Source organism: Squalius cephalus, assembly GCF_949319135.1.
Source record: "Squalius cephalus genome assembly, chromosome: 7".
NCBI classification, from domain to species: Eukaryota; Metazoa; Chordata; class Actinopteri; order Cypriniformes; family Leuciscidae; genus Squalius; species Squalius cephalus.
This window is the reverse complement of record NC_137128.1, coordinates 33,287,412-33,309,596: the sequence shown is the minus strand read 5'-3', so window position 1 is coordinate 33,309,596 and position 22,185 is coordinate 33,287,412. Positions and strand designations below refer to the sequence as shown.

At 35.8% G+C, this 22,185-nt stretch overlaps 1 long non-coding RNA gene across 1 annotated transcript in view; it reads right to left on the bottom strand.

Annotated features, from left to right (window-relative positions):
- Positions 1–9,366, bottom strand: part of LOC307161211 — a 56,657-nt gene extending 47,291 nt beyond the window's left edge. The window contains exons 1-3 of the long non-coding RNA XR_013821698.1: positions 9,296–9,366; positions 7,335–7,416; positions 2,677–2,777 (exon numbers count right to left, since the gene is read on the bottom strand). This is a non-coding gene — a long non-coding RNA (uncharacterized lncRNA). The remainder of the gene's footprint in view (positions 1–2,676; positions 2,778–7,334; positions 7,417–9,295) is intronic.
- Between the last annotated feature and the right edge of the window lie 12,819 nt (positions 9,367–22,185).

The following is a 22,185-nucleotide window of genomic DNA, read 5'->3' as shown; positions in this document are numbered from 1 at the left end:
GTACATTTTATGGATTAAATACTGAATTATTGTCATTACAACTTTAAACTAACATCATAAGTGTTATGATGTTTCAATTAATGATTGCATGATGTTGTATGAAGTTTGACTCTTGCAGGTGACACTTTTGGGAATGTCATCATCACTCCAATCCAAAATGTGATTTAGTGGTATTGCCATTATCCCGGACAAGCTCCAAAGTATATATTTTTCATTATACATGCTACTGGGAAAGTTACACAAACATCAGAATTTGTTAGTGTAGATCCTCAATTTCCTGGAAAACTGAATGAAAAAAAAAAGTGGATCTGAAGATCTCCTCAACTAGTGACGGATTCAGCGATGTACTACTGTGCCATAAAGCCCACAGTGACAGGAAAACAAACTACACAGTACAAAACCTCCAACAAGGTCACACATCACATCTCTATCAAGACAATATCAGAATATTACTGCATTTGAAACACTATCAGACAACTGGACATTACATATGGAAGCATATGGGTAGCAAATTTCAATTTGAAATGTAATATGCAAAATGACAATGCAATATGTAAAATGGCAATGCATTTCTGTATTTAAATTTAAATTTTCCAATATATTTGTGCAACGTTTGGTGCAAAATGAAAATGAAAATTCAATTATATAATTTACATTTGCCATTCCATACACTAGTTTTAATATGCAAATTGAATACTTATTGTAACGCTTTATAAGTTGCAAAATTAAAATTAAAATGTATTACATCAATTATTAGATAAGTTTAAAATGTTCAAGCAAAAACTGTAGCAAAATTGTAATTTAAATTGCATTTACACTCAGAGTTAAGACACTTGCGATTGCATTTCCATTAAGTGTCACGCAATGAATGTAGCAAAATTCAATGTGCAACTTGAAAATGCATTCTGAGCCGATCACGTGTCCGCCCCGCCCCGTCAATCAACTGCGTTGCTCGGCAACAGGTAAACATACGCTATGGTGCGTATTTTGAGGTGTTGGAAGGAAACACGGCGGCGGCAGATCTGATACGAGTGTAACATTCACTAGCAGATGAAGTGGAGCGTGAACAGAGAAATTGTAGTGTTTCCGAAGATTATTACGAGTCTGCAGGTGATAGAACCAGTACGATGTTGGACCGTCTGGGTCTGGGAGAATGTTCAGGCGTCAACATTATGCTGAGCTGCTGTTGTCTGATGCTGGACTGTGTTGATGGTTTCATTTTGTATAAAATATTATCATTGTCTGATACATGCTTATCTTTATTCTTATTACTATTAATTTTAATACCCAATAATGAGATCCTATAGTTTTTCCTTACAAATGCATAGGCCTATTACTCTGTGATCACATAATATGACAAAGCTCCATTGGTATTCGGTATTAATAGCTACCGAAAAACGTGACCGCTTTATAATAACTGACTGTAATGTTCAATAAAGTGACGAATGTGATGTGTGTGACCATCTCTGTTTGCATCTGTATAATCATAAAATATGAGGCAGACATGCGAATCCCCTTTCTATTTTATAAAGCATATTGAAGGTATTAATACACAGGGTCACGGAATCTGACGGGTCAAATTCATCGACCTAGCCTTTTTTGGGTGAATGTGGAGCAGGTCGAGGGCTGGTGACGTCATCGTCTATAATTCAGTGTCTAACAACGAAGCAGCACAAAGTAACAAAACTTTAACCGGCACAAACGATCGCACAAACAAACGAGACTATTTTGGGTGAATGTGGAGCAGGTCGGGGAGCTGAGTGACCTCAGAATTACCAATAAATATTATTTTAATATTTAAGAAACCGAAGCAGCACAAAATAAACGTTTATCGGCGAAAATTAGCACAAACATGAGAATTTTGGGTGAACGTTGAGCAGGTGACATCATCGTCTATAATTCGGTCTAATATTTCAAAAACTGAAGCAGCACAAACAAAACCGGCACAAACCGAACAAGATCTATTTTATTTGGAGCATGTGGCGGCCTGGGTGACTGAATTACCTATAAATATTATTTTACTATCTAAAAAACAGAAGCAACACAAACAAACAAAAATTACAGCACAAACGAAGTAAAAACGATTGAGCCTATTTTGTGTTGGGGGCGGGGCCAACTTCACGCAGGGCGGGCACGTGATCGGCTCAGAATGCATTTTCAAGTTGCACATTGAATTTTGCTACATTCATTGCGTGACACTTAATGGCAATGCAATCGCAAGTGTCTTAAGTGAGTGTAAATGCAATTAAGAAAAAATAACATTTAAATTACAATTTTGCTACAGTTTTTGCTTGAACATGTTAAACATAGCCTATATAATCATTTCTGTATACATTTTAATTTTAATTTTGCAACTTATAAAGCGTTAAAATATGTATTCAATTTACATATTAAAACTAGTGTATGAAATGGCAAATGTAAATTTTATAATTGAATTTTCATTTTCATTTTGCACCAAACGTTGCACAAATGATGGGAAAATTTAAATTTAATTACAGAAATGCATTGCCATTTTACATATTGCATTGTCATTTTGCATATTACATTTCAAATTGAATATTGCTACCAATATGCTTCCATAATTACAGAGTCTCCTAAGGAGTGAGTGTCATAAGCTTTAACTTGTGTTTTACTTCAGACAGCCATTCTGATCAGCTCTACAACATAACTTCTGACCTGTGTGTTCATGTTGACTCCACTCTATACTTCCACTCAGTCTGTTTTTCAATGCCGTTTCAATTGCAGCTTTAATGGGAGGAGCTTGCTTGAGACATCTTCTGTTTGACAAGGAAAGAATGCAAAGTTTAGCAGAACAACAGAACTACAACTTCTTCATGCTTATCAACATGTTGCTCTTCTTAACTGGTCTGATTTATTCTCTTATATGTAAGTATTCCATTGCAGACATAATATCTGTTTGTCTCTTCTATTACTTTTCTTGTTATTAATGAGTATGTTGTTTGTTTTTATATACATTTTATTTCCATGAATTTTGATTCTTGATTTTGAAGACGGCAGTTTTGCAAATATCACACCAGTCCAGACTGAAGTTTATGAGAAAGAGGGAGAAAATGTTACTCTGTCCTGTAACTACTCCTCAGCATCAACACTACAGTGGTATCGACAATATCCCGGATCAGCTCCAGAATTTCTTCTGGTCATTATAGAGTCCACAGGAAAAGTTTTACAAAAGTCAGAAATTGTGGATCGAGATCCTCGATTCTCTGGAAAAGTGAATGAAAAGAAAACCCATCTGCATCTGGAGATCACCTCTGCTAAAGTGACAGACTCTGCAATGTATTACTGTGCCCTGCAGCCCACAGTGACAGGAAACACAAGAACACTGTACAAAAACCCTCTCAACAGCAACAGGTGAATGTACAATGCATTGCATGTCTTCATAAAATATCTGCAAATAAATAAAAAATAAAATAAAACCTTGTCCATATATTAAATACATGTTTTTAGAAGCAATCAATAAATCAATAAAATAGTTTTGTCATAATAAAATAGTTTTCATGCAAAAAACTGAATCACAAGAACACTACTCAAATACAATAACACAACAACTACTAGATTTTTTAGTAATAGGCTTTTATGTACAAGAGGAGTTGCTCATAAGTATAGTACTTGTATGATATTAGCTCGCCACCTGCTGGAAATCGTAGGAACAAATAACACATTTCAATTTTTTTGTTCTTTGTAGAACCTACAAGTCTTAGAGAAGTGCAGATGAATCATATGACAAACAGATGACATAATTTGTACTTCCTGCTTTTGCATTCACCCCAAGACATTTAAAGATCAACATCTCAAGAAACATTAAGACTCATCTGATGTGATCATGGAAAGAGTCCAAATGGCCAGTCAACAAATAGAAAAATATCTGGTGATTCTCCTTATAGTATCAGGTACAATCCACAGTTCCAATACATCATTTGCATGCTTTTTCAGATCTTTAAATATCTATACATATCTTAATTTAAACAAATGTATCTTATTAAAACAACTTCCTTCCAGGTGTTATCTGTCAGGATCGGATTGGACCCAGTGGCCAGAGGACCAGTGTTATCAGTACAGAAGGAGATTCAGTGACACTGGAGTGTACATACGATTCAAGCAGCAACAATGTTTTCCTTTATTGGTACAGACAGTTCTCTAACACACAGCCACAATATATACTGCTGAAAGGTGGGCGATCACAGACATATGAGAATATACCAGACCGTCGATTTGGATCAACTACGTCCCAGACATCCACCACACTGACCATTACAACTGTAACATTGTCAGATTCAGCTCTGTATTACTGTGCTCTAAGAGTAACAGCCCAGTGATACAAAATGCCTGGGAGACTTTACAAAAACTCACTCAGAAAACTTGCTTTGAACAGTAAGTTATCAAATGAATATAAAACCACATTTTTTTCTTTATAAACCACAGAGCCAAACTGCAAGATTTGGTAACACCTGCTGGAAATAAACAAAGAGTTGCATGTGGCCTACAGTAAACACGAGCTCAAATGTTTAAATCAGGTAATTTTAGTGATTAATTTGATGAATGCTTTATATATTCCAAGCATGGTTCTGAATCTTAACAGCATGTAAATACTGAGTAACTTACATTTTAGAAACAATATTGCAGTTTTTTTTTTGCTCCGTCAACGCAAATAATTCAATACAAAGCAACAGAAGAAACGTGGAATCTCCCAGCAAACAAACTGTGTTTGAACGAATCGATTGAGTGAATGATTCAGTGAATCCAGAGGTCTTGTAACCACTCTTTACTCCATAGTGGTATTGCCAATATCCAAAATATGGACAAGCTCCAAAATATCTTTTTGTCATTCTACATGCTTATGGGAAAGTTACACAAACATCAGAATTTGTTAGTGTAGATCCTCAATTTCCTGGAAAACTTTTGAAGTTCTCCTCAACTAAAGTGATGGATTCAATGATGCACTACTGTGCCATTAAGCCCACTACGTTTACATGCAACCAAATAATCCGTTAGTAATCGGACTGACGGCTCAATTGGACTGAAAAGCCTTCATGTAAACACCTCAATCGATTCGTTTGAGCTTGATCTGAGTGAAATTTCGATTGGTTTAGGCCTATTCTTTTCCTAATCCGATCAAGAGAACATGAAAACACTTGATCGGATTGAAAACCGAAACTGAAAGGACTGCGCTTGTGCAATGACATTGAAATAGCATAATGCCATTCACAAAAATACAATGACAGACACAAAGTAGTTGCACTTATTCTTTCATTCACGTTCGCAGTACAATCACAATTAGGCACTTGCAACTTCTCAAATCTGTCACTGCAATTTCAAATTTCACACCTTGACTTTTGCAACCATTTTCACGATATATAAGATGCACCATACAAGATGTGCACTTGCAAACTCAGTGGCGGCGAGAGAGAAAGGCGGGGCAGGGCGCAAAAGAGTCATTTTATTGGTTGGTGCCTAGTCAATTAAATGGGACTTCTTTTGTATGCAATGATGTCACGGAACGTGGCTTAATGTATTAGACAGTGATATAAAAAAACATATTATCAAACTCAGTAAACACCATACTATGTACAGAAAAGCAGATAAGCCCAGAATATGAATGCAACACATTTAATTACGTTAAGCATTTTCCTCCCATAAAACGCTTAACGTGGCTTAATGGATTAAGACAGTAGTATTAAAAGACCAAAGTAAGTAAACACCATACTACGTACAGAAAAGCAGATGAGCCCAGAAGAAAGAAAGAAAGCTAATTTGTGTTCAGGATGTCACTTAATTAAGGTTGCGAGAGATGGAATAGTTGGAATAGTTCTCCCTCTGTGTTTATGACAATGGGTCTCATTCATGAAACATTCGTAAATATACGAGTAAATATGTGAGTGATTTGCGCGTAAAGAGACATTCCCGAAAATTCTTCTCCTGATTCACAAATACTTCGTAAACGTCAGATTTGATAGTGAAATGTGTGTGTGTGTTAATGAATTCCAATCAGTCGTAAATGGGACGCGCGTGCACGCTCATTCGCAATTACCATAAATCCCACCCATTAAAACCGACTGACAAATATATGGGCATCATATTATGACACCAAACGAAGGATTTCAACATGTCTTCTCAAAAGCGAATGAAGAAGATAAATTTCTCAGATGCAGAAATTAAAGTTTTATTATTTTATTTTCAAGCGTAGTGGCGTATCAGGTCTTAAAAAAAAGTTTTTTTAGGTAATAATGCTTTTACCTAAATGCTTTAGGTAAAAATGCTTGGCAGCATATTACAGATTAATGGAGTTTCATCTGTTAACCGAACAGTCCCAGAAGTGAAAAGAAAATGGTTCGACATGAAGCTTGACTGCAACACTTGTGACTTGCTGACTTGTAAAAAAAAAAAAAAAAAATGAATAAACACCTTGAATATATATATACATGTATATATATATATATATAAAACACTTGGGACTTGTGTTCCGTTTGCAGATGCTATTACTGGCTCTCGTAATAAAAGTAAAAAGAAAACCCGTATGTAATTACTACATATAATATTTTTTTTCAAAATACTGTGTAAATATGTAGCCTACCCGATTTAAGGTGAATTAAAATGCATCCTTATTAATGAGCAAAACGTTCGAATGTTAAACGCACTATTTACGCGTGGCTGGGAGCAGGTGTAGATTTCTTTCGTACCAACTAACATTTGGAAAATACGAACATTTTAATAAATCTGAAAATTTACGCCAGAACCACTTTACACACGATTTACACAAAAATTCGTTCTGCTCGTGTTTCATGAATGAGACCCATTGCGTTCATATTCTGTGCTCATCTGCTCTGCTGTAGTACATAGTGTGGATTATTAGTATGGTGTTTACTGAGTTTGATAATATCATTTATTTATTTTAATATCATGTCTAATCAGTGGTTAAAGTGTGATTTGCCAGGTGGGGGAACCCTCACATTTTGTGTAGGTGCAAAAGGGAAAAATGACTCACCGTGGGACAACATATTGAGTATTGTGGTATAGCAATACTTTTTGGGACAAGAGTGTCACTGTGGCACCAAGTATCACAATACTTATTTACTTGATATTTTAATGGTTTTATTTTGGTCCATCTACATCTACACTGATATGATGACGATACTATGTTAAAATTGCTGAACACCACAATATGGAACAAAATCTCAACTTCAACTTCAGATTTTTATTTTAAAGGTTTTCACATTGGAACTGTGAGTGTAAATTTTAGGGTACAAGTACGAATATTTATTGTACAAGTTCTCAAATTCTCATCTACATGCTCTTGAGTTCTGCTACTCTTTTACCTTCATAATACTGTCACTCAGTCTGTTTTTCAATGCTGTTTCAATTGCAGCTTTAAGGGGAGGAGCTTGCTTGAGACATCTTCTGTTTGACAAGGAAAGAATGCAAAGTTTAGCTGAACAACAGAACTACAACTTCTTCATGCTTATCAACATGTTGCTCTTCTTAACTGGTCTGATTTGTTCTCTTATATGTAAGTATTCCATTGCAGGCAGAATATTTTTCTGTCTCTTCTATTCTTCTATGTCTTGTTATTAATAAGTGTGTTGTTTGTGTTAGTTAGTGTTTTTGTTTTTATGTACATTCAATTTCCATGAATTTTGATTCTAAATTTTGAAGGTGGCAGTTTTGCAAATATCACACCAGTCCAGACTGAAGTTTATGAGAAAGAGGGAGAAAATGTTACTCTGTCCTGTAACTACTCCTCAGCATTAACACTACAGTGGTATCGACAATATCCCGGATCAGCTCCAGAATTTCTTCTGGTCATTATAGAGTCCACAGGAAAAGTTTCACAAAGGTCAGAAATTGTGGATCGAGATCCTCGATTCTCTGGAAAAGTGAATGAAAAGAAAACCCATGTGCATCTGGAGATCTCCACTGCTAAAGTGACAGACTCTGCAATGTATTACTGTGCCCTGCAGCCCACAGTGACAGGAAACACAAGAACACTGTACAAAAACCCTCTCAACAGCAACAGGTGAATGTACAGTGCATTGCATGTCTTTATAAAATATCTGCAAATAAAAAAAAAACAATAAAATTAAACCTTGTCCATATATTAAATACATGTTTAGAAGTAATCAATAATTCAATAAAATAGCTTTATCATAGTATTAAAATATTTTTCATGGGAAAAAACTGAATCACAAGAATACAACTCAAATACATAACTCACCAACTACTACAACTTTTAGTAATAATAGGCTTTTATGGACAAGAGTACAAATTATGCTCAGAAGTATAGTACTTGTATGATATTAGCTCGCCACCTGCTGGAAATCATAGGAACAGTTAACACATTTAAATATTTGATATTTTTGTTCTTTGTAGAACCTACAAGTCTAAGAGAAGTGCAGATGAATCATATGACAAACAGTTGACATCATTTGTACTTCCTGCTTTTGCATTCACCCCAAGACATTTAAAGATCAACATCTCAAGAAACATTAAGACTCATCTGATGTGATCATGGAAAGAGTCCAAATGGCCAGTCAACAAATAGAAAAATATCTGGTGATTCTCCTTATAGTATCAGGTACAATCCACAGTTCCAATACATAATTTGCATGCTTATTCAGATCTTTAAATATCTATACACATCTTAATTTTAACAAATGTATCTTATTAAAACAACTTCCTTCCAGGTGTTATCTGTCAGGATCGGATAGGACCCAGTGGCCAGAGGACCAGTGTTATCAGTACAGAAGGAGATTCAGTGACACTGGAGTGTACATATGATTCAAGCAGCAACAATGTTTTCCTTTATTGGTACAGACAGTTCTCTAACACACAGCCACAATATATACTGCTGAAAGGTGGGCGATCACAGACATATGAGAATATACCAGACCGTCGATTTGGATCAACTACATCCCAGACATCCACCACACTGACCATTACAACTGTAACTCTGTCAGATTCAGCTCTGTATTACTGTGCTCTAAGAGTAACAGCCCAGTGATACAAAATGCCTGGTAGACTTTACAAAAACTCACTCAGAAAACTTGCTTTGAACAGTAAGTTATCAAATGAATATAAAACCACTTTTTTTTTCTGTATAAACCACAGAGCCAAATTGCAGGATATGGTAACACCTGCTGGAAATAAACAAAGAGTTGCATGTAACCTACAGTAGGGTGAAATGTTTACATCAGGTAATATTAGTGATTACTTAGTGAGCTTTATATTGTCAGCATGGTTCTTAATATTATTAACAACATGTCAATACTGAGTTACTTACATTTTAGAAACATCGCCAGAACTTTGTTTTTGCTCCGTCAACGCAAATAGTTCCGAACGAAGCCGCGGAAGAAACGCGCCATCTCCAAGCAAACAAACTATGTTTGAACGAATCGATTGAGTGAATGATTGAGTGGATCACTCATTTGTTCTTGAATGAATCACAGTTCTGGACGAATCAGTTAAATGAATCAATTAATGACTCACTGGATAATATTGATTGGATATACATTAATATTCTGAATGTTCCAGTCTGACTTCTGACCTATAATGCTGCCTGAATTATAATCATACACTGTTCGGTCGTTGCTGAGCCCTCGACTGAGCTTGGTTTCTTGGTTCTTGGTTTCCTAAGGTTTTTTTTTCTCCATTTGTCACCTGATGGAGTTTTGGTTCCTCAGCCACTATCGCCTTTTTCACCTTTGTCGCCATTGGCTTTTGGCTTGCTTTAAGTTTGCAAATTTTGTTGCATTATTTTCCTGTTATCTCTGTAAAGCTGCTTTGAAACAATCGCAATATAAATAAAGGTGTTAATTCTGTTTTTTTAATGTCACTTACAGTGTAAAATAAGTCATTGTATGACTTAGAATAACAAAAATTATAACAAAATAGGCCTACATGATTTACTTTAATGCTGTGAAAATGTATAATATAATATAATATAATATAATATAATATAATATAATATAATACTACAGATGATTAAACACACAAAAAATATTTTGTAGGAAAGTAATACCTTTGACTAACTTAATGTACTTTACAACAGTGTTTTATATTCTTTGGCAAAATGTTATTGAAATTTTAACTGCACAATTATTGCATTTATCTCAAATAATTGCTATTAGATCGAATAACTGCCATTAGACAATTAATAAATAATTGCTACAGGTCTATGGCTGGCTTGTAAATATAAAAAGTAGAGAAATACTTCAAACAACATAAGATTGTACAAATGTCATGCTAGGCGGAGCTTCCAGAGGAGACTTCAGACTTCAGATTTGTCACTGGTCTTGTTACTTTATTTTGCTCTGCTTAGGCTCACAATGTTGCTGTACATAGTCATTTGGATCTTAACCGTAGCAGGTAAATATATTTTTTCTTTTTCCAGTTTGTGTGACTGTATTACTGAAAATATGCTTCTTTAAATGCCAACTGAGCTGTGGAAATCAACATATTTCTCCTATTTTTTTATCTTTAAGATGTCACTCTTGCAGATACCATTACCTCAGAACACACAGAAGTGCATGCAAATGAGACCGAGAACCAGTGGCGGCTTGTCCATAGGGGGCGCTGGGGCGCCGCCCCCATCAACATTTCAGAAATTAACATGTGTAAAAACATTATAATAAAATGAAATAAAAAAAATAAAATAATAGTTTACTCATGTGCCGGCTGGTAGTAAGAGCCTCAGAATGTAATAAAAACTGTCTTAAATCGATTAACTATTTACTATGTTTTTCAATACGTTTCGGACACATGGGTGTCTATGTGAGTACACAAATTCTCTGGCAGCATGTGACCTGAAGCTGGTCTCTGATTGGTTTCTTAAAGATCCTCCTCGGGGCGCAAGTCGTTGCGTCCCTGGCCAATCATAATTGGATACATGTTATTTTATCCAATCTGATTGGTTCTCGTCACCTGTCATTCAACTGTACGCGGCGGAAAATAACCAACCTTGCTCGCTACTACGCTGATCACTTTTTATTACGCAATGGCAGCAGTTAATCCAAAATCTGTTATTTATTTACAAAAAAAACCTTTCTCAATACTTTCGCTTGAAGAAAAAAAAAAGATTAAGGATCTCGGACCGGAACAACCAGATTTACACATCCAGCAGCAGGCAAGTGACAGAGGACGAAGCATGGTAACGTTAAGTGTGTGCGCCATGGTGATGCAGGATTGACTGACAGCAGATGAACTCTGACACGGTGGGCATCGCAGTACAACAGCCACGTTACAACAAACAAATGCTAACTTATGAGACGTTGAAGAGAGACAGGAATATGATGGCAGACATCGCAAACATATGTTTCAATGTGCAGTTTTTTTACATATAACGTACGTCGTCTTTTTGTCTGGTACTAATAATCTTCACTAAGTTAGCTAAACACTAAGTTAGCATGAGTTTTATTTATTTAATATTTATTTGACAGGGACAAATGCATAGAACATTGCTTTATGAAGAATACAAAGTAGATGCCATGCAATTCATAAAGCTTGTCTGCTGAAGGAAGCATGAAGTGCTCTAATGTCCTGGAAGTCTAGAGTCAATGCAGCCGTCTACCAGGACATTTAGAGCACGTCAGGCTTCCTTCAGCAGAAAAGCGTTATGAAGATGAAGATGATTTTCAGCAGGATTTTCACCTGCCCACACTGCCAAAATAACCAAAACCTGGTTCAATGACCATGGGATTACTGTGTAACTACTACAGTGTGATTTCATGTAATATTCAAATTTTCAAAATTTTTGATTTCGTGGGTTCCATAAGCTGTAAGCCATAATCATCAAAATTATAACAAATCAATGCTTATAATATCTCACTTTGCAAGCAATCAGCCTTTTTTATAAAATTAGTTTCACATTAAAGAATTCCTAAAATAATTTAACTTTTCCATGATATTCTAATTTTTGGAAAGGGTCTGTATAAAGGAGAGCAACATTATGTTCAAGTAGGAAACATGCTTTTTGTTACTACTTTGTTGGTCTGAAATGTAAGTAAAAAGAGATCAAAATAGCTTTTTAGTTTCTGCTTTGTATTTTGCCCCCCCCCCCCCCCCCAAAAAAATGCGCCCCCCCAAAAATAATTATCACCAGCCGCCACTGCCGAGAACATAACACTATCCTGTAGGTATTCCTCAGCATACAGTCTCTTTTGGTATCGGCAGCATCACAGTTCAGCTCCTCATTTCCTCATGCTCATCCTTCAAAGCTCTGGAAAAGTAATACAGAGTTCAGACGAGCGCCTGTCAGGAAAACTGAACGTGGAGAAAAATCGTGTCGATTTGGAAATCCCCTCTTCCACAGTACAAGACTCTGCACTGTATTTCTGCGCTCTGCAGACCACAGTGACAGGAAATCAAACATTACTGTACAAAAACCTAACAGCATGAGAGTTTATCATGCTCATTATTCACTCTTAGTTAGGGGGAGGAGCTTCAAGCTGCTTTAAGATCTCAAGTGCCATCACAGACGTGCCATTTCAGCATAATGCTGCTCATCACAATGATCCTGCTCTGTGCTGTTGGGAGTGAGTATAACTCAATATTGCTTAGTCAACTTTATTTGTTTGTCTTAATAATATACCCTATTTGAATATAATTCCACTGTAAATTATGTCAGACTTATGCCGAATAAAACCAAAATGTGTTTTATAGTTCAGAGTACAATATTTTTCTAATTGTTTTTATCATCGTTTTCAGGTGGAAGGTTTGAGAGTCTCATTACATCAGACCAAACTGAGGTCTTTCATGAGGAGGGTGACATTATCGCTTTGTCCTGTAGCTACTCAACAGCAGTCAGTCTGCATTGGTACCGCCAGTATCCCAAATCAGCTCCTGAATATATTTTATTAATTCTGCAAACCTCTGGACGGGTCCAGAGAGCAGAGAATCTGGACTCTCGGTTTTCGGGGAGACTAAATGAAAAGAAAAACCGTGTGGATCTCATCATCTCCTCTGCTAAAGTGTCTGACTCTGCACTGTATTACTGTGCCCTGGAGCCCACAGTGACAGGAAACACTAGAACACGCCACAAAAACCTGCCTAAGCATAGAAAAGATATAGACCCATAATAAACAGTTCCTTTCCTTTCATTCTAATTTGAGGACATTGCAAAAAGGCAAAGATTTTATGCTCAACTGTAGATAATATTCTGATTTCAGTTTCTCCAAGCCAAACAATTGCTAATAATGTTCATCACTGTCTCATTTATTTTACGAAAACAAATGTTTTCCAGACTCTGAAAAACAAACATGTTCAACTCCTGTCATATAATCCTCCTTCAACCACTTAAGATATCGTATCACTCAAACAATGTAACAGTGTAATAGCCCTAACAATATGTACGGTAGAAAATATAAAGACTATCATTATGAAAAAAAGACAATATCATAAAGTTCATAAATTTTAAGATTAATCTGCCATCTAGTGGTCCATTAGGCTCACGACACTGGGCGGAAAAACTTGTGAAATATGTTTTTGAGGCTTTATGATATCATATCAAACAGTGAAAATCTAAAATATCACTGTCATCAAAGTGGCACAAAATTTGTTTATTTATAAAAAATAAGATTTTAGATATTGCATGTATTCATTTCTGTTCTCCATTTTGGTGGAAGGCCACCAAATATTATTTGTGATGATATTTATTCTTTTAAAGACTACACAAACATGTTTTATATGAAAACACTGAACATTGAATGAAAGAAAACAAAAGCAAGAACCAGTTCGATATGCATAAAAACATATTTCAGCACATTTCAGCACTCCAATGTAACTGTGATTGTCACTGTGAACATAATTTCTTGGTTTCTGAAATGAATAACTTATGTTTAAATATGTTTAAACTTTTTTTGTCTTTCTAAGCTTTCTCTTTGGTCCTAAGTCTGGTCCTGAGAAAAGTTCATGAAATGATCATGAGAATGATTCTGCATTTTTATATTTTACCAGCAGGGAGCACCCAGAGTTTTGATCTACACTGAAAGTCGGTTATGTTGTGTGAAAGGATCCTCAACCCTGATAGTTCAGAGGCTGAACAGACTGTGAGAGCGGGTGTAAGGTCTACGTTTAGCTATTGTTTTAGTTTATAGCAGATTGTTTTTGGTCAATCATGAGAACTTGGCTGAGGGATATCCTTATTCTTATATTCTGTCTAGGTGATGTTGCACGTTTTTATTAATTTCATTCTTTTAGGAAAATGCTGTTTGAGAATGTGTTGTGAGGCAGTATGAGTTAAATAATGTTACAGTATGTGCTCTCCACAGAATGCAGAGGACAACATACTGTACGTCAACCAACAGCAATAACTTCAGCTTGCATTGGAGAGACTGTAACCCTGAAGTGTGAATATAATACAACAGACACAATGCCTGCTCTGCTGTGGTACAGGCAAACTAAGCATTTACCTCCAGAATATATATTAGTAAGACACAATCTTGGAAATGGAAGTGTTAGATTTTGGTGTATTTGGCCGAGCAGTGGTTTGGGTGGCTCGCCAATGTATTAGATTTCTCCAATACATAAAATAAGTAAGCTTGACCAGAGTTCTTGTGGGGAGAAGAATTTATTGACGGTTTGTAGCAGTCCTTCAGCAGCGATGTTATCATGTCACCCTTCAACAATCTTAACCCAAAGTTCTGTCTGTATGACTGAACTTTATACATGAAGACAAAAGGGCTACAAACAAAGGAAAACTGTTGGGGCCTCCCACAGGAGATCGATCTAACTTGCTAATCCACTCTGAGCAATGCTGATTCTTTTTATTCATTCACACCAATCAGTTTCTATGGGCCATTCATCTGTATGGGCCATTTGACACACACCTTTGCAGACACAGACAGAGTGGATTACATCTGATACACAGTCACAATGTAAATGAATCTGATGACTGAAAATACAAAATCTATCAGAAGTAATTCCAAAGACTTCCCCTACAAGCGATTTCAGTCCCTGCTGGATTCTGCAGCAAGAAGAACTACACTGACTGTCCAGAACCTTCATCTGTCTGACTCTTCTGTGTACTTCTGTGCTTTGAGGCCCACTGTGAAAGCAGGATATTGAGTTTTCTAACATAAACCTGAACTTCACAGCCCACATATTACAATTTATTGCCACTCTCATGTCTGTATACACTCTAAAAAATAAAGGTTCCAAAAGGTTTTCTTTTCTTCGCATTGATGCCATTGAAGAACCATTTTTGGTTTCCCAAAGAACCTTTCACTGAACAGTTCTTAAAAGAAGTATGTTTTCCTTTGAGCGAAGACATTTTTAATAATCTGATGAACCTTTTTTTTTTTTTTACTGTAAAGTAGCTTTTGTGCAATGGAAAGTTTACATGAATGTTTAAGGTTCTTAATGAGACCATCAATGCCAAAAAAGAACCTTCATTTTCAAGAGTGTATGATAAAACACTGCTGATATATATATATATATATATATATATATATAAACAGTATTTATAAAATGATATATATACTTTTTATACTTAAAATGGTTTCATAAAACAATGGATCATACAATAACAAATACATACAATATATAATTTTATATAAATAATATATATATTTTTTTTTTAAATCAACACAATATCTTAAGATAATATGTATAATAAATCTTAAAATGTTCTGGATCAGCATAATTACACAAATTTTCCATGGGAGAAAATGATGAAAATAAAATATACTTTTCCACAGATTAAAACTTCTGTCTTCTGCTCTACCAATGTGATATAACCTAAAATGACAGAGGCCAGTAACGCAACAATTAGAAATCTTTCATCATCTGATTGTGATGTTTTGCTATATGGACAGCACTTATAGAACGTTATTGAGCTGGTAAACATACATCAGCTATATTAATTTACATAATGCCCTATTTTAAATGAATTGCCCTAACACCTGTGAAGAGATGACTTTAACTCCTGCGAGGATAACAGATGATGCAAACTCTGAATCAGTGCTAAATTTCTATATAATCATTATTTTCACAACTTGTAATAATGACTTAAATGAGCTCATTGTTTCTGCCATAAATTAATACATTGTTAGCTAACAGTGTGATTTGTATGTACTTGAACACAGTAACCTCTGATAACTGATCACTCTAAATTGTAATGTAGACACATGCATTTTCTGTAAAGCTGCTTTGAAACTATATGTATTGTGAAAAGCGCTGTACAAAATTAATATGAATTGAATTGAACATTTACTTTAGACCACTGGAGATGACAAGAACATCAATTTAAGAGTTTGTAACAGTCCTATCTTCCGGTGACACCTGCCAGTGACATCACTGCACTGTGATTGGTTGTTGAAAGCACTGCCACTGACTGGGAGCTTCAGTTGTCTGAAGGATTCTGTTATGGCAGTTCTGCGAAGCTCAGAGAGGAAACCATCATTTAAAACAATGTCTTTCTGTTTGTTAATAGTTTTAATGGCATTTATTGGTAAGATTTCTGTTCTATATCTACATGCATTTACTTTCTTTCCACATTAGCAGTGCATATTTGATGCTAACTTTAGTGGCTTTGCAACATAGACATGAATGAACTGAATTAAATCAACAGTGAATTAAATTGAGCTGAATATAGTGATACTATTGCCTTCTGTAGAGCTGCTTTATAGCTGAATTGAAGTAATTAAAATTTTGCAATGCTGTTATTTTGCTGTTTATTTCTGTAAAGCTGCTTTGAAACCATGTAAAGAGTTTTACAAATAAATGTGACTTGATTTGCTTTCAAATGCTAATTCAACATTCTTCCCATTCAGGTGACAGTATACAAGACACAATTGATCCAACATCTCCGGCTGTCCATACTAAGGTCAAAGAAAAAGTGACTATTTCTTGTAAATACCATTACACCGTGTCAATGAATAATTTACAGTGGTATCGACAACACCTCCACAACACCCCACCGGAATTCCTGATTCTAATCATGGAGTCGGGACAAATGCAGAACGCTACACCTCCTCATCCTCGGCTGACAGCCTCAGTTAATAAAACAAACAAGATAGTGAATCTGGAAATCTTCCCTGCAGATGTGGCGGATTCTGCAATGTATTACTGTGCACTGCAGCCCACAGTGGCAGGAAACACCATGAACACCATACAAAAACCTGCTCAAAGGTTTAGATATTAGAAACCATGAGCCAGAGAGTCTGCACACACACCACAAGAGGGCAGCACTTTTCATGACTCTCAACAACATAAGCGTCTGTGTGCATAAAGCTGAAAGTTATACTATCAACCACTTGAGACTACACAGAAACAAATCAACACCTCAAGAGATTGTGAAGAGAAGCACACAACTGATCATTACATTCAGGATGAGGAGATCGCTAGTACTAATTCTCATTGCTACATCAGGTATTTGATGGCCTATATATGAATTTTTAATATGAATGTACAATTGTAAAGCTTAATACATCAGAATTTATCACAAAGCTTTTACATAACAATTTTTAATTCCTTTCCAGTTGCTCTTGGTGATCACATTGGACCAGATGAAGCTGTTATTATTAGAAATGAAATGGACCGGGTGACATTAAGATGCTCATATGAAACAAGCAGTGAAAATGTTGATCTTTATTGGTATAGACAGTTTCCTAACAGTGAGCCACAGTATTTACTGTGGAAAGGTGCGCGTTCAAGAGACGGCAGGAGTAATATACCAGATCCTCATTTTGAAGCATCTACAACCAGAACATCCACTGAACTGATTATCAAAGCAGTTGCTCTGAAAGATTCAGCTCTTTATTACTGTGCTCTTTGGAAAGACCCAGTGATACAAAGTTTAAGAGAAGCTGTACAAAAACACACATACTTTGAACTCAAAAACATCAAAGTATTAGCCAAACCAAGACGAATTATCAGCCATAACCATTACTGTACGTGGGAACACCTGCGACTGATACGGTAGCCAAAACCAAAAGAATAATAGATTTAATGAAGCAGCATTTGTACTGTGAACACAGCAAAGTGTAATCACTCTGGAAGATGCAATCCTTGTGGTTAGTATTAAAGTTTGAACCCACAATAAGCTAAAGGTATGAAACATATGCTAGTAAAACATATAGTGTCTGTCTCCTGAGGTTAGTCATATTATGTTTCAAAATTTAAGACTAGATATCCTATTTTGCATATAAGTTTGGGCTTTGGGATGTGTTTGTTTGCTGTAAGTTCGGTATAAAATAAAATAAAAAATAATACAAAATAAAATCAGAATGTTCACCTTAAATTTCTAAAGTTTGTTCTGTTAATATTTAGGGGCTGTCTTCAAAAGCTGGACCCCCAACTCCTAAAACATGTGCGTTTGGGGTCAGAAGGAGGGGGTTTAGTGTTCTGACACCATCTAGGCCATCCTGAGGATGTGGTTTTGAAAAAGATTAACTACAAACTGAGCTGTCAGTCAGAGCATCAGCCTGAACAATGTTACTCTATTTACTTAGCTTTCTATCTACATTCGGAGGTGAGTAGCTCAAAATTTGATTATATTTAATAACTTCCATTTTGCAACCACAAACTTTTCAGATTTTTCATTATGAGATCTTTATAATCCCTGCATGTACAATAAATCCTCCATAGGTCAGGTTCACAAAGATCAGCTAAAATACAAGACCACAATGAACCTACAAACACTATTTTCTCTTTTTCAGGTGGCAGTTGTGAAGATGTCATCACTCCTGTCCAAACTGAGGTTTATAGGAAGAGTGGGGATAAAGTCACGTTGTCTTGCAACTACTCTTCAGCCCTTTCTTTGTACTGGTATCGTCAATATCCAAGGTCAAGTCCACATTTTCTTCTTCTGATCCTGCAAAACAGCGGGGAGTCTGAAATCATGCAGTCTGGCATGTCAGTGAAATTAAATGAAAAGAAAACCTCTACGGATCTGGAGATCTCCTCTGTGAAAGTATCCGACTCTGCAGTGTACTACTGTGCGTTGAAGCCCACAGTGAGAGGAAACCCGTCAGCGGCGTACAAAAACCTGAATCTGGCTTGACAAAGTGTTTTTAAGAACTGAAAAATATACTAATACTATACAAACACTGCATTCTCTTGATTATACATTTTTACCACATCTGTTCTGAATCACACTAGCACTATGTGGGGAACATTTCACAATAAGGTTCCATTTGTTAACTTTAGTTAACCACATTTTTTAACATAAACTATAAAGTACTTCTAAAGCATTTATTAATCTTAGTTAATATTTAAGCATTTACCAATACATTATTAAAATCAAAAGTTGAATCTGTTAATATTATTTAATGGACCTGAGCTAATGAACTAACAATGAACAGTTGTATTTAATTAACGTCAAATTTTTTTTAATAAATTAACAAATGTATTGCTAATTTTTAATTTTTTTTTCATCTATTCGATATTTAGTGGTGAAATTAGGCAGACCGAAGTGAATTAATTGCCAGTATTAGATTAAAATGATGTATAGAGAATCATTACCGAAGACCATTTGTTTGTGTATTTTTTAAGAGAGGTCAAAATGTATTGACTTTAAACTAGGGGTGCAACGATATCTTCATGTCACGATTCAATACATATCACGATACTGAACTCACTATACGACATTATTGCGATACTCCAAGACATTTGATAAAAGGTAAACAAAATATTTACTGTTGATTAAAATGCTAAATTTTATATTACATTGTGGGTGTAAATGAATAGGCTTGGACTTGGTGCTGCTAATCCCAATGCCATAATGGATATAGTGACACCAAAATAAAAAATATTCATGATTCTGAAGCTGAAAATACATAATTATTTTAGACAAATATGCTTGCGCTCTGATATATTTAAAATAATGTAGGCCACTTTTTACTGGTAACATAGACATTTTGTATTTTCAGGACCCACAAATTATCCTCCATTGCATTATTATATATTATATTCAACATTATATGCAGTATAATGTAGTACAGACACTATTTAGATTTTCTTCTCACACAGTAATTTTGATTTTGGGTGAACTATCCACAATACATATTGTCACTACCCATGATACATATTGTTGCATTTTTGTATTGCGATATATTGTGACACGATTTATTGTTACACTTGAAAACTAATTGTTTCGCTGTTCATTTCTCTCTTTGTGCACAGCTAAATAATAAATCTGACAATGATATTCAGATACATAAGCAGAGATTTTAATTTCACAGAGCCCAGTACACATTTTAAAATATCTGATGAATGAAAATAATACCTATGCCCTCAATGCAGGATTTAAATTTACAAATGAATAAAAACAATGTGCATGTGCATTGTTGCTGCTTTTTTCCCCTTTCTACTTTTTTTTAACATTAACCTGCCCCAATTCTTGTTTGTTTACACTGAATATATCGCAATATGTTGCAAGTTTTTGTAGTTATATACAATGTGGTTTATTTTTAGTGCTTAGTCTAAAAATCTCCCTATTGATCTTTATATTCTGTTTTAACAATGGTGAATCTGATTGTCATGGTTAAAGAGCCTGTGCATTATGGGGCGCCGTTTGTAAAGCGGCTCACGCTGAAAATAACAGCATCATTTTGTCACATTTAGCTTCAAACAATGTTTAAAAAACTGGTATGAATTTTTGACGGTCACTTTTTACCACATTTACAACAATATTTGTCAACTTAGAGATATTTTAAATTGTTAAATCTAAATATTAAATGTTACACCTAAATGTTAAAGCTACACTGTGTGATTTTTACCCCCATCTAGCGGTGAAATTGTATATGACTACCCAGTGAATATTAGTTTCTGTTCCTCTCAATTCCGAGGGCGTTTTAACTCCTACGGTGGCCGTATTATTCCAAGATTAACATGGCTTCCAGTTATCGACTTCATCCATGACAATAATAAACAATACGTCTAAAATGAATAAAACTACAGGACAGATGTCAGGAGGTAAACGTCACCCTTGGAATCGGCTATCCCAGCATAATCAGATTAGGCTAACGTTACAATGTGTACAAAGTAAAAGCAATTAAAAATAACTAAAATTTACAGTGTCCCTTTTTTTATATAGCTTAAAAAATTGCGCCTTTAAAACTATTCATCACCTGTGATCCGTCGCAGCACAGATTTATGTTACAAGGTAAACAATACTTTTTCACCATTGACGCGAGGATGAAGTTATAGCCTACTAGAGGTCGTTCTGGCGTTATGCACAACCATGCTATGGTTAGACAAGCTAAAACTTCGAATTTACACAAATGAATTACAACAGGCTGAATTACCTGTCGAGAAGAAAGCAGGCAACCTCGCGGTGTCCGTTTTAAAATCTTTTCTCCTCATGAGCTCTTTCCATCTGGGAAAAGTTATGGTCTTGCTGATTTGTCTGTCGCGTTGACGTTTTAATTCTCTCTTTCAAATGTGAGTACGCACGCACGCGCGCGCACACACACACACACACACACCACACTATCTTTCAAATCTGCCGGCACTCGCGAGCTCGCGAGTAATCTCCCCCTCGCATTCGTCACGGTGTCACTGAGTGAAAAACGCAAAAGGTGAAGCTTGAATTTACAGGTATGTCCCTCTTTGGCTAATGTAGTTTCAAGATGGAGGGGCAACATGGCGACCGGCATTCGAACCCCTCACCCGTATGTACTTTCAATGGCAGATTATAAACTTAAAGGGGGGGTGAAATGCTATTTCATGCATACTGAGTTTTTTACACTGGTAAAGAGTTGGATTCCCATGCTAAACATGGACAAAGTTTCAAAAACTAAGTTGTACGTTTGAAGGAGTATTTTTGTTCCAAAAATACTCCTTCCGGTTTGTCACAAGTTTCGGAAAGTTTTTTTCGAGTATGGCTCTGTCTTACGTAAGATAGGGCGGAATTTCCTTATATGGGTTCTAAGGGCACTTCTCCGGTAAGATCGCGGCCGCGCGCGCACTCGTAGACTAGAGCAAGAGAGTGAAAGCAGTTTGCCATCAAAGCGCCCTGCCCGGCTTTTGGGAAGTCAATGTCACCAAAGAAGTGTGTTTTTGGTTGCCAGGGCAAGACAACCCTGCACAGATTCCCAAAGAACCCAGCGTTAAGGAACCCGTGGATGGAGTTTGTTTTCCTGAGCATAAACGGAGTTGTGTTGTAAGACTGTTGTTCCCTGCATTTCGACGATGATTGTTTTATAAACAAAGCCCAGATCCACGGATTTGCAG